Source organism: Chenopodium album, chromosome 4 (genome assembly GCF_948465745.1).
Source record: "Chenopodium album chromosome 4, dcCheAlbu1.1, whole genome shotgun sequence".
Taxonomy (NCBI): Eukaryota; Viridiplantae; Streptophyta; class Magnoliopsida; order Caryophyllales; family Amaranthaceae; genus Chenopodium; species Chenopodium album.
The window spans coordinates 46,258,125-46,270,769 of NC_137837.1; the positions used below are offsets into that span (position 1 = coordinate 46,258,125).

At 34.7% G+C, this 12,645-nt stretch overlaps 1 long non-coding RNA gene across 1 annotated transcript; it reads right to left on the reverse strand.

Moving 5' to 3' along the window:
* Positions 1-10,106: 10,106 nt before the first annotated feature.
* Positions 10,107-11,485, reverse strand: LOC145626977 (uncharacterized). Its single transcript, XR_014111232.1, has 2 exons — positions 10,939-11,485; positions 10,107-10,301 (listed from the first exon to the last, which is right to left on the reverse strand). It is a non-coding gene; the product is annotated as an uncharacterized LOC145626977 (long non-coding RNA).
* Positions 11,486-12,645: the final 1,160 nt, after the last annotated feature.

A 12,645-nucleotide genomic window follows, 5' to 3' on the forward strand; every position in this document is an offset into this window, starting at 1 on the left:
CCTCCAACGGAAATCCACCCGCAAAATGACTTCCGACTTTTAGGTCCGTTGCCTCAAGGTTAGCGAGGCCTGACCAAAACCCGAGTATTATATGAGTTTAAGGGTTTTTGCAAATGCAATGCCCTATTGAACTCCTACTCAAGCAAAGAATTCTAAAGCCATGATTTGGCTATTTATAAGGAAGGATAGCTTGTGAATTCCACTCATCTTTCAATGTGGGACTTTTTCACAAAAAGATCCCACATGGAAAGATTGATGAATTCAACCCTTAGCTAAATAAATCAAGGAACAAGTAAGAAGTGTCACATGGTTAGGTGAGGACCACTTTCTCACTTGGTCCCCAAGGCATTGCACATACATTGTGAGCTAACCATGTGTCACCCAACCTTGATCCCCAAGTTGGGTTCGGTTGGGCCATTTTCTTTTGTCTCGTGTCCATGACCCGTCACCCGGGTCCACGGCCCCTTGCCATATGTGCCGCCACCATAGGGCACTGCCACTAGGTGGCTGCCAACGTGGCGGTTTCCACTTGGCGGCTGCTAACGTGGCTGCCACGCGTGCTGCCACATGGTGTTTTTTCATGTGTGCTGCCACGTGGCATGCTCCTATTGGGCGCGCTTTCCTAGCCTTTCGCGTGGCTAGGATTTTACTTGTTACTTGAAGCATTTTCCCGTCTTGCCAAATCCTAAATTTTGGCTCGACATTTGAGAATCTTCAACGCTCGATTTCGACGCTCCAAGCTCGAATTTCCGACGTCTAAATATTAAATACTCAAGTCGGTTTGTTAATTGCTTGGGTGTGACCCGAAAGGTTCAGTCAAGATTAAGTTGTAATATTAATTATACATTAATATTACTGATCAGAAGCGGCCTCCACCTAGGAATTCTGATCACTTAACCTTACTAAATATATTAGCTTTCTAATAATTCTGAACTCACTATCATAATAAGACACTTGTTCGAAGGACACCATTCTTTTCAATATTCTCACTTACGTGTCTTTAGATGTTTATGTTACCCCTTAATTCCTTCAACTACCATTAACAAATTATAACCTCGATCTACACCTTGTGTTTTTTTTGGGGTATCCACCGAATCATAGGGGTTACAAATGTTATGATTTATCTTCTAATAAAATCATAATTAGCCGACATTTTATGTTTGATGAAAGTGTTTTTCCTTTTGCTAATTTGCATACCCCCCCCCCCCTCCCATGCTTATGATTTCTTAGATGATGGACTTAGCCCATATGTCATGCACCATCTTCAATCTTCTGGGCAGCTCACACAAGCCCACGAAACTTCCCCTTCCTCTCTTCAAACTGGGCCGCGTCCTTTCCCTACTCCAAGAAGCCTAGTTCGGCTCTCAAGCCTAACCTCCCTTTCTCCTTCTTCTAGCGAGCTGACCACTGTTGAGCAGAATAGATCTCAGCTGGACCGTGGGCCTGTTCAATCATCCACGACCCAGTTGAGGCCTACCCAAGCAGTTGGGCCGACTGCTAGCTTTTCCTCACAGCCCACAGCAACTCCAAACCCACCCATTTTACATCCTCAACCACCTCCACTCACTGTTGTCACAAGGAGTAAAAACGGTATAGTCAAGCCTAATCCCAAATATAAAAATTTAAGTGCTATGACTACTAATGTTACGAATTTCCCCTCACCTCGTAACCCCATTTCTTCTCTTAGTGACTCGAATTGGAAATTGGCCATGGATGATGAATTTAATGCTCTTATTAAAAATAAGATGTTGGAGTTGGTGCCTCGTCCTCCTGATGTGAATGTTATTCGTTCTATATTGATTTTTACTCATAAGGTGAAATCTAACGGTGATTTTGAGAGGCATAAAAAGCCCGTCTTGTAGGTGATGGAAAAAAACAACAGGTTGACATTGATTGTGGGCAGACTTTTAGTTCGGTGGTGAAACTGGCTAGCATCCGTACTATTCTAAGCTTAGATTTATCTAAATCTTGGCAAATTCATCAACGTGATGTGAAGAATGCTTTTTGCATGGTGTGCTTAATGAGACAGTCTATATGCATCAAACTCTTGGTTTCCGTGATCGGGCTCATCCTGATTATGTGTCTCTGCTCCAAAAATCTTTATATGGTCTTAAGTAGGCATCTAGAGCTTGGTAAAAGAGATTTGATGATTTTGTTGCATCTATTGGTGTAGACACCTACTTTTGGCCTCTTGCCCCGAAAAGAAGTGCGATGATGTTATAAAAATCCGTTCTTCATGTTAGATCCAAGTTGAAGTGTTTATGGACTACGAAAAGCATTATGAAGTAAGTTAAAACCCATATTTGAGACCAATTTATCTTAGATCCATGTCCGATTACTAATTAGGCCTAAAACATGTTCATACATGTTTAAACTTGATTAATAACGGACCCAAATGCGTCAAATGCAATGATTGGATCCAATGGAACCTACATTGTTGAAAACTGAGCCAAACAGATAAACCAACCATCAAATTCCTGTGCAAGGCCTATACACATGGATATCCCTTTCAAAGAGATTTCAAACAGTATATTATAAGCCCAATTCCGAGCCAAAACGAAGAAGTTATGATCAAAACACTAAACCGGGCCCTAAAACCGACACCCTTGCACTCCAACAGCCATAACTTTTGATCCATAACATATTTTAACCTAATTCTAACGGCATTGGAAATTAGACATTCAGAGATTTCCAATGATATCTCATACGCTTTAATCCGACTCCGCAATCAAAAGTTATGAAAGTTTTAAAATCGCGTTTTCGTATAAGGCAAACCGCAAACAAGCGCAACTCAATCAGTTGCGCGCGCGCCTCATTGAGATGCACGCGGCACCCAGCGCGACTTAGAGAGTTGCGCGCACCACATGACGGCGCAGCTCTCAAACCCTATAGCTAGATCCCTAGGCCTATAAATAGGGGTCTTCGTTCAGTATTACGAGGGCCGGAAAATTCAGAATTAAAACCCTATATTATTCTCAAAACCCTAATCTCTCTACTTCTCTTACTATCATACTAATTTTCCCTCTTTCTTTCCAACTAATTTTCAACCCTAATCCATCCATTGAAGCTCTTGAAGGTACGAAGAAAAAAGATATTCCATAAACACATTAAACGGAGATTTAACATAAAATAAGAACGGTTAGTTTCTTGAGCACTTAGATAAATCACTTTTCCTTTATTGTTTAAATAACTTTCATTGAATAAATAGTGTTGTTTGATTACTTTAAACAAAGTTTTAATTAATTAATTCACATAGTATTCTTTTGTTAATCAAGAATAGAATTTGATAATTAATTGTTGTTTTATCACTTAAGACAAGGCGAATATTGTTTATTTTGTTCTTTTCACGAATATTGATTAAACAAAGAATAACGACTTTTGCAATGTAATTCCTACGTGATTAATGCTTGTAAATAAAATCAACTAACTTAGTCTTTAGGTATCACGTTGCATATATTGTTTGGTAATGAAATTGTGAAAAAGGAATAGCTAGTAGAGGCCGTACTAGGGCTAGAATAGCGATTCCTCCCTAAAAGGAACGTTATTTTAGTACCCTCGCTCCCGAACTCATTTCTGCTTTATGTAGACCAATTTGGGCATGGGTAAACTTATGATTCGTGCTAATTATTCCATGAGCTCCACATGGAAGAAAGGCATGAACGAGGTTTACGAGTTTTCCTAAAACTCATTGGCGACTCCTACTTGTTTCTTACAAAAAAGCGTGAAGAGAGTATCATTTCTAATTCAAGGTCTCCCAAACAGTCAGGAATTCAAATCCTAATACACCCTAACAATTGTAAAGTCCTAGGCTTTTAAACGGCCATGGGAATCTAAGGAAGGACCCCCTACGATGGGATCACCCTCCTTACAGTGGCGACTCCACTGGGGACTTAGAGGTTACAAGTTTAGTTCGTAGTTGTGGTTCAAGGTTTCCAACACTAGGTTGCCTATGGATTGTAACGAGAACTAACTTGGATAATCTCTAGTTAGAGAGCGAGACTCGAACGCATAATATCTTCCTTTTTCACAAAAGTAAAATCAAACAAGCAACATTGCATCATGCATAATCATAGCACATTTTAACCATTGGGGATTGGCTCATAAACTGGGGGTTGCCAACACTAGGCTTCTATCCCAAAATCAATAACAATCAACCCACCCATATCGCCAACAAAATGTTGGGAGAGCTATGTCGTGGGTCAACACGTTGAGTGATTGATTCGTGCATCGTCCCTTAAGATATGGTACCTTTGGACACCCAAGCCTTGACCTTAGAATGACATTGTATGCTTTGACGGTTCCTTTTATGTGCTTATGTGACCACATGAATATGTGCTTCGTGTCTAATCTAACTAATTCCAACTTGTTACCTAGAGATATAATTAAAAAAAAATCAAAAAAATTATGGTTCGAAAAAAAAAAATAAAAAAAAATTGTCGAACCTACCAGGTGGCACGCGCAACTGTCAAAGTTGTGCGCGCCCTTCTAGCGCAAGTTCAGAAGTTGCGCGCGGCACCTCCGCGCAACACAGTGTCTTGTGCGCGCTCACTGTTCAACGTTGACTTTGACTCGTTACGAGCAATATTATACGGAGAAAACGATACTACCGCTTCAAGGTTAATCGTTAAGTAGGTGTTAAATCTCTTTGGCTAACAACGTTGTCTAACTTTTACTATGATCGTCTTTTTTTTGTTTTTTTTCGAAAAATCCAAAAACATCTTTTTTATTGTTCTTTTTGCGTTTTCGCAAAAAAAATAAGAATAAATAAATAAATATTTTTTATTGTTCTTTTTGCGTTTTCGCAAAAAAAAAAAAAAAAAAAAAAAAAAAAAAAGGTAGATGCTATTCTTGAAGATGCACTTTCCACCTTAGCGCAGGATGGAAAATTGCGCGCGATACTATTTTGATTATGATGATTCGTTTATGTACTTCATAATAAAACTAATAACATTACTTCTTATGAGGTTCGTCATTAGAAGTTCGCATCCCTTAATAGGACGTCATCAATATGTTTATTCTTAAACGTGCCTATTTTCGTGTTCCATCATTTTTTTAGTTGTAATTTGTCAACCTTGATTTAAGAGTATAGTTTATTTACCTCTTCTATGGTTTAAAAAGAAAATCCCGAGAACTTTACTTGGGATGATTGCCTCACACAAAAAAAAAAGGAGAAATAGAACGAAAAAAAGAAGAAATGTCGTTCTTAAAAAAAGAGAGAGAGAGAGAAATTAATGAATGATAAAACCGAGAAAATGATTTAATTATTTCTTGGATTTTACATTCGGAAGCCATCATTCTTTTTAAGCTAATAGTATAATATTATCCTTTAAAGATGACCAATATAAGAATCATAATTGAAAAAAAATGATATAGATCTCTATTGCAATCTAAGTGATCAACAAATAACATAGTATATTTGATCATTTTAAGAAGTATTTTCGGGTTGATTAATATTCCTAAAATTTGATGAGCATTTTCAATCCAAATTATTTGTCTTTCTCTTCTACCTTTTTCGAAAACAATTCATTTAAAGTAAAATCCTTAGATGATTACCTTGTTGAAGTCAACACAAATCATGACATTCCATTAATGATTGTTCGTGAATTTTTAAACATTCTTCATCAACAAACTTGTTTAAAGTGAATTTGTATTACAAGGATTTAAAAAAAAAAAAAGAAATAAAACAATCATTTTGACTTTGGTTCATTGTTTGAATGCTTGGCAGAAAAGGTTTAAGTGAACGCGCTCAATTTCTTGTGATACACATTACTAGATCATCTTCCACATTCGCATACTAGTCCAATCGTGGGTGACAAAGCAGCATTGGAGAAACTCATAGAGGAACTCCAAAACCTAAAGGCCCTGCGAGAAGAAGAAGCCCAAATGAAGGCTCATAAAAAAGGGGAAAAGGCTAAAATAAAAGCAGAAAAAGAAAAAGAAAACATTCTGTAAGAAAAAGCAAGAGCTGAAAGAGTAGAGGCCTTGGAGAAACTTGTCCTTCGAGCTAACTCAGGGAATAAGTACTTCAATTATGACCTTGCACCACAACCTAGTGGCAAGACTCTCCCAGAAAAGTTCTTGACTACGGATTTGCCAACCTTCAAGGTTACAGACAATCCTAAAACTCACTTAATGAGCTTTATTGGAATTATGGCATTGAAAGGGGTTGAGCCAAGCCTATATGCATGTACTTTTCCTCTTTCATTGGACCCAACTGCTAGATCATGGTTTTATAACCTCGATGCAAAACAAACTTCCACTTGGAGTGACGTTGTAAAAGCATTTTTAACCCAATATGGAGATAACATCGAGCTCACAACTACCTTACGCGATCTCGAACTGCTTAAGCAAGGGGAAGAAGAAGGCTTCATTGACTTCTTTTCCAGGTGGCGATCAAAGGTTGCTCTTATTCCACAAAGACCTCCGGATCATGAACTTTTCCCAAAGTTCATAGACAATATGTCTCCACCATACAAGTGCCATTTACAATACCTTGGTTTAGACACATTTCAAAAAGTCTATACTGTGGGAACATTAATTGAAAGGGACTTGATAAATTAATCCATAAATCATATAGATGGACTTGATTTTTAGAGAGGATTTCACCTACTTAAGAAATGGACAAAGCTCGAAGACGCAATCTCAAGAAGTTGTCAACAATTCAAGATGTAGCACCCTAGTTCTTGTTTTGTTTCTTTCCTTTTTTTTTTATGATAGGCTAAGAGATTCATGCTGTCGAATCTACTTATTTTGTACTCTCATTAATTAATGAATAAAAAATATATATATTCAAGTGCGTCTATCTTGTTCTCTTTTCAATCTCTTTATTGTTATTGACTTGAATTAAATAAAACGTATACATACAAGCAGGCAATATCAAAAGGCATATATACTCAACACTTTGAGAATCTTGATGAGCTTTGGCTTACAAGATGTATTGAATGAAAAGAGGCCCATCTTAGGCCCACAAAGAAAGGATATGATGATTTCACCAATACATGAGGCAACTTGAAACTCCATAAATATAATCTCATGTTCTTAACCTTAGAGAAAATCCATCTTTTTGGCAACCCTTTTGAGCCTCGTCAATTGAGCCTTAGTTATTCAACCTACATTATTCATACCTTGGGATGGGAATGGTGCAAAGATACAAATAGGAAATTGGAGGAACGAAATATAAGAGGGGGACACAAAGTTAGTCTAAACCCAAAAGGAAAGATCAAATGCAAAAGAAAAAAGAAAAAAACGTTCTAAACCCAAAACAAAACTTCTCAAAAAAAAAAGAAAAAAAAAAAAGGAGAGATGACAAGGAAAAGGCACCTAATGTAGGAGTTGTCACACAAAGCAAAAAAGGTTCTAATTTGATAAGCACCAAATGTAAAGGATTTTGGGAGTATACTTGAGCATGTCCATTGTTCATAACCCCAAGCCTAGCCACGTTACAACCTTGGAAAGGCCCTCCTTGAGGTAGACCATAACCATACACCAAAATCATCATTCCATGAAAATATGGCCAATCTTAGGCCTTTGCACATATGGACCTACTATTAAGTAGTCGTGCCCATATATAAAACGCATGAAGTGTGGAGTTATGATTACAAGATCATAAAAAAAAAATTCAGATGATTTGGATGATTTGATAGCCAATGGCTTGATTACATCATGTTAGTAAAGCAATCGAATCAAACTAAATTCGATGTTTTCCATATCCTTTGCCAAAGAAAAATGAGATGACTATCGATCAGTTTAAAAAAAACACAATCATCTTATTTTCTTTTAATAATAGGGCTATTTATTACCAAGATAATTCAGGTTCTATATACATTGCCTAAAAGAAAAAGAGTTAATACAATAAATTGATTTGATATATTGACAGCCTCGACGTCAACTTTAGATGTCTTTTACAACTCTTGAGAATTGGTCTTTTCACTTGTCATGAGCAACTAAAATGTTCGTCTACGTGGGATGTCTACATCTTCTCTAAGCAAGGAATATTGATTGAACATGATCGCTACATGAAAAAAAATGATCGTTATCGCTATCACACGTATACCTCACTGCCAAGTCATCACGATGATTCAATTATCAAGTTAATAATCCTTGCTTTTCGGAAACATGTCTAATTTTCTTTCTTTATTCTTCTATGGGAAAGTTGGATTCCCCTTCCTTTTTATACAAATCTGTCTTTTTTGTTCATTTCTTTATTAAGGGGGTAAGTCAAGATGATCCCTCCCATTTGGCATCTAAAATACTCGAAAATAGTATATTTTTTTCGCTCTTTGCCTCAAATTGGGGGCTTAAAAAAGCCAGGACATCCCCACTTCTCTTTATTTACAAATTTGAACACGCTATTTATGCTGCAAAATCAATGTCATGCAAATCTTATTACGAATCATCTTAATAACTTTAAATGACAAAGGTTAGAATACCACTTCCTATTATTTGACCAAGATAATTAATTATGTTACATGATCAAACAATTTGTGATAAACATATGCAATATTCCACAAATTAAAAACACAAGTCTTGGGGCTTTAAATAAACATGAGAAACATCCCCTAGCATATGTATACATGAATTCCAAAAGCCACCTAAAGTCTACGCTTGGGGGCTTCAAATTAAAAAATATAGGTCTCACCTTAACTTTCATTTTAAAATGAGACCATACTTTAGAAAGTGATTCGAATGATTTTATAAATTATTCTAACACTTCACCAAACCTAAGTTTGATAAACATTCATTTTCAAACTACATTACTTATTTAATTGAAAGAACTTCACTTTTAATTAGAAAAATATAAACAAAATTAGATATACGAAAGTTTGCTCACATTTTCAGATCTTTGTTGAAATAAGTTGCAAATTACAACTTATCTTCATCAATCTTGGACAAAAAATTCACACTCAATTACGAGCTAGACTTTTCTTTCCACTTTGGGTCCAATTTTGAAAATAATATAATTATAGGATCCCATTTCAAATTTTGAATTCTAGTTCGAAACAACATATTTCTAATAAAAAATAGTATTCAAAATTTCCTTTCTGAATTTTTGTTTTCTCAAATAAATAAATTTCCAGATTCTCTATAACCGTTTGGATAATACATGTATTTTTTCAAAAGGAATGAATTAATATTCGACTTCTTCTTGACTCGAACTTGTTGTCGCTTAGTTCTCCTGCGAATATAGGCTAAGGGATGGTAAACAAACCACCTACTAGACCAAAATCAAAGATTGATAAGAACAAGGAAAATATTTGATGTTCTAAATCAACTTTGAGAATAAAATCACCACAATGATCTTTACAAACGTTTAGACATTAGGTATGATATACTAAACCTTAAACACAATTGTTTTGGTTTATAAACAAGCAAAGAACTAACTTGCTTTCTTGAACATGACTTTAACTAAAATGTGAAAGTCATGTCATTGTCCTAAATATCTAAAAACAAAATAGGACATATACATAGGTCCATCTCAGTATCATATGAATGGCCTAAATGATAGCAAGTCATTAGAACTACTCCAAATTGGGGGCTCCAACACTAGTAGAAAAAACTCTATTCGTAACTAACAAAAACGGGCTTTTTGTAACCAACATTGGCCGTTACAAGTATTAGAGTTACAAATAGTCCTGTCAGTTGTAACTGACATTGTCCGTTACAAATGAGTACCTATTCGTAACTAACAATTCAATTGTTAGTTACAAATAGTTATGTATTTGTAACGGAAATTTAAGATGTTCGTTACAAACAGGTAAATATTTGTAACCCACAATTGATATGTCAATTACAAATAGGTACCTAGTTGTAACAGACATGTCAATTGTTGGTTACAAATGCTCATTTTCGATATTAAAAAAAATACCTAGTAAATGCTTGGTCGATATAACTTTATTATTATTATTATTATTATTATTATTATTATTATTATTATTATTATTATTATTATTATTATTATTATTATTATTATTATTATTATTATTATTATTATTATTATTATTATTATTATTATTATTATTATTATTATTATTATTATTATTATTATTATTATTATCAAAGGCACCAATTCAACAACAACAAAAAAGATAAAAATAAATAGGTTAATATTCTGGAGAATAATAATCTTTTCAATTGATACAAACTAAATTATATTCTATCTCATTACATCATTTCATTACAACAGATTATTCTAAAAAAAGGTCTAAAAAAGTAAAAAGTGTCTATATAGCTCCCATCATAGTTTGTCACGTTGGGCTTACACGCTTAGTATAACCTTCACAAATGTTGTTAAGCTCCTTTTCCTGTGCAAACACATAAAAAAAATAATAAAAAAAATGAGACTTCTAAATTAGATCATAGGAAAATGATAGATTTGTTCAAAAGGGTAATTTATACATTATATTTATCTAAGTTAGCACGCAATTACGGTCTAAATAAGATCAAATTACATATTTATATATTCAGAATAAAAAAAAAAAAAATTTCTCAAGTCACTAATGTTCAACCATAAGCATTTAGCAAGAGTTACTTCAATTTTTCTAGATTACCAAAAAAAAAAAAAAAATCAAAATTAACCAAACTCGCATAAATCAATGGATACCACGACACATAGTGTTAGATCAACCGTCTTAGATTACAGCTACAATACCCAACAATCAATAAATTTATAAAAATTAGAAGGAATTCTTAGATAAAGGATTGATGCATAACTCTGAAATCAAAGCACCACTAGTCAGTATGTCAGAGTATTTTTTTTTTCTTTTCAAATATGATTTACCGTTCATACAATTATTGTTAATACCAGATAAGTGTCATTATAATATTTATTGTGACTATAAGTGTCTATGACCATGCATCTAGTCTTGGGGTGACTTGTTGCGCGTCTGACCTAAAAAACGAGTATTATTTAAAGAGAATTAAACTATAAACCTCACATACCCGTAGTGAATGCTGATATGTTAAGAAATGCATAGAATTGGGATACTTTCTAGCCACCTCTTCTCATCTCTATTGACTCCTCAAATTTGAATATCCTGTTCATAAAAAAAATTAAAAAAATGTCTTAGGCCTATGAAATCAGTTTGATAATACATGAGGATCGGTACTAAAATCCAGCTCCAACTATCCTCCATCATCCTCCCATAGATTGTAAATTATAATTCTAGTACCTTGATAACCTATGGAATCGAACTACATATAAAGCAAAAATTTCAGACTCGAAAAGCATATTTGTATGAATAAAATTCAGAGCCACATCAAAAGGAAATGAAAAGCCAAACATCAAATTAATTAATCAAGCAGAGGACATTCTACACCTTACATGAATGTCAAACTTGAACACATACAAATAAGCGACATGCATTGCCTCATTTTATAGGGATACATTCCACAAAATTTTGTTAAAATGGAAAATGGAAAATTCTTTTCCAAAGTATCACAACACATACACCTGTTCAATATTAATGCATACATTCTAAAGAATTCTAAATCAAATTCTCAACTAAGGATGTTTAAGATTCTAAAAAAAGGTCCACAAAGAAGCTACAACAACTCATATTCACCTCACCCTCACTAATACTCATTCTACAATCGCGAGCATGAACCTCTTGACAACATAACAACGACAGCAAGAAGTATAAATGAAACCAAACAAACTCAATACCTGAAAATTGTTATACTCTCACTACAACAAAACATAATAACTCCATAAATATTACAATACCTCAGCATTGTAGAGAAGAAAACAAAATATAATTTTGATAATTATAGAGAGGAGTCGACAATTGGCAACTAAATAGCAAGATTATGCTATAACCACATCCCATCAAATTGAAACGGCAGTCAACTTGATAGTTACGACATCATTAAATCAAGGTTCAGCAAAAATCCTAATGATTTTCAATTTCTATCATCCTAAAATAACTCAAATTTGTCAAATTCCACTTCAATTTGACTAGATAATGCATTCTCACCGCATAATCTAACTAATACGACTACAAATTCATCAAATTACACTACTTTGAGGACAAATTAGATATAAATTCAAACAATTTCCCTGTTGTAAATTCAACACAATCACATATAAAGAAAGATAAATCAGAAGCAAATTGAAAACCCTAAAATTCATAATACTAAAAATGAATTGAACAAAATTAGGGATTTAGAATCTAAAACCTCACCTGGCCTGCTGCGAGATTCAAGCTCCCGATGTTGAAGGAGGCTTGCGGTGTGGATGCTCGGTAGTTTAACGGTGTGTGCACAGTTGTTAACGGCGGCTATGGTTGATGGTGAAGCTCGATTGTTGATGATAATAGCTCATGGCGCGGTGTGTGCTCGTGGAGGAGAGAATTGCTAAGAGGTTGAGGGAAAGAAGAGAGTGAAGAAGGGAGATATTCGAGAGGAACAAATAAAAGAAGCTAAGAGTGAAAGAGGGGAGAAAGAAGAGAACGGAGGAGGAGAGAGAATACAGATCAGAAAGAAAATAAGGGGGGAGGGGGCGGCTGTAGTGGTAATTAGGGTTATGAGAGTATATAAAATATCCTTCCTATTTGTAACCAACTATATGTTGTCTGTTACAAATAGGATGTATTTGTAACCAACATTATGATGTTCGTTACGAATAGGATGTATTTGTAACCAACATTA